A 2093-nucleotide genomic window follows, 5' to 3' on the forward strand; every position below is an offset into this window, starting at 1 on the left:
ATAGGGAGCTTTGGTTCAAGATAGCCCCTATCCTGGACTTCCTCCCGGATGACAAGAGGGCGGAGGCCCTGGAAATCCTGCAAAAAGGCCAGGTGGTGTTGGATCACGCCATCACTGTAGCTACGGACATCGCCGATACTGGTTTTCGTCAGATGGGCAACAGCGTTTGCCGGCGCGGTTGGCTCAGGGCCAGCGACTTCCGTCAGGATGTGCAGACCAGGGTACTGGACATGCCCTTCGACAGAAACAACCTGTTTGGGAAAGAGGTGGACGAGTCGCTACAGGCCATCAAAGCGGACACCGAGACGGCCCGTGCCCTAGGCATTCTCCATCAACGACGGCCGTCCTTTCGGGCCTCCGGAGGCAAATCTCAAGGTGCCTCCAAAAGATTCGGTGGCAGTTCATCGTCGTACCGCCAAGCTGCCCGTTCCTCGTCGCAGGAAGCTTACAGAGGCCGCAGCAAGGCCGGTGGTTACCATTGTCGTCGCCAAGGAGCCCAGGGTGGCAAGGCCTCAGCGAAACAGGACTGAACCGGCCGTGACGTCGGGCCCCCACCTAAGTACCCCGGTGGGAGGCCGGCTGGTGAACTTCGTCGGCATGTGGGAGTCCATCTCCACCAACCGTTGGGTGCTGAATGCCCTGGCCCACCGTCACACTCTGGATTTCCAAAGAAAGTGCCCCCATTTCCCACCTGTGGCCAGAAAAGAAAACCACGTTCCACAGCTGCTTCTGGAGGTACGAGCCATGCTGAGAAAGGGCGCGATAGAACTCGTCCCAAAGCGGTCCGGGGCTCCGGAGTATACTCGCGGTACTTCCTCGTCCGAAAGAAGACCGGCGGCTGGTGGCCCATCCTGGACCTTTGGCGCCTCAACAAATACATCAAAGCCCAGAAGTTCCGGATGGTTACCCTTCAGCACGTGTTGGGACAGCTGGAGGAAGGCGACTTCCTATCGTCGCTGGACTTGGAGGATGCTTACTTTCACATCCCCATACACAAAGGACATCGAAAGTTCCTAACTTTCGTGGTCCAAGGGCGGCACTACCAGTTCAAAGCCCTGCACTTCGGGTTGAAGTCGGCTCCAAGGGTCTTTACCAAGTGCCTGGCACCGGTGGCGGCGCGGCTGCGCCTGCAGGGGATTCACATATACCACTACCTGGACTATTGGCTCATCCGAGCAAAGTCAAGAGAACTCGCCGTTGACCACACAGCGAAGACCGTCCGCCTGCTCACGGAACTGGGATTCTCGATCATCTTTGCGAAGTCTCACTTGGTACCGTCGCAGGACGCCCTGTTCCTGGGAGCCAGACTCGACACAGTGGCGCGGTTGTTCTCACCGTCGGAGGAAAGGATGTGGGCCATCCTGGGCGAGGTACAACGGCTGTTGACCATGGAAGTGGCCAGGGTGAGGGCCATCAAGTCCCTGCTCGGCATGATGTCATTGTGCATCTACCTCGTGCGTCTGTGCAGGTTGCGGATGCGGCCACTGCAGGAGTTCCTCGACGCCCGTTGGATGCAAGTGGCGGTAATCTTCGAAGACAAGATCCCACTCAACGAGACTTTCTGTCATGCGATCCGGTGGTGGGGCACCCGCGCGCATCTCGCGGCGGGCATGGACTTCCAGACCCCAGAGCACCAGGAAACAGTGACGACGGACGCCTCCCTAGAGGGATGGGGAGCGCACACCAGAGATCTCCACGCGAGAGGCCTTTGGCCCTCAGAGGAGAGGTCCCTGCACATCAACGTCCTGGAGCTCTGGGCCGTGTTCTGGGCCCTCAGGTCTTTCCTTCCGTCCCTCAAGGGCAAAGTGGTATGGGTCTTCACCGACAACACCACCATGATGTTCTACATACGGAAGCAGGGGGGTACCAGATCCCCAGCCCTATCCAGGGAAGCACAGGATCTGTGGCACTGGGCCGTCGCCCAGGGGATATTCCTGGTACCTTTTCATGTGGCAGGAGTGAATAACACTGTCGCCCACTCACTCAGCAGGGAGCTGCGCTCCTGCCACGAGTGGGAACTTCGGCAGGATCAAGTGGATCTCCTATTCCGACGGTGGGGCAGTCCCCAGATCGATCTGTTCGCGACGGCGATG

Source organism: Ambystoma mexicanum, chromosome 13 (genome assembly GCF_040938575.1).
Source record: "Ambystoma mexicanum isolate Mex_15411 chromosome 13, UKY_AmexF1_1, whole genome shotgun sequence".
Taxonomy (NCBI): Eukaryota; Metazoa; Chordata; class Amphibia; order Caudata; family Ambystomatidae; genus Ambystoma; species Ambystoma mexicanum.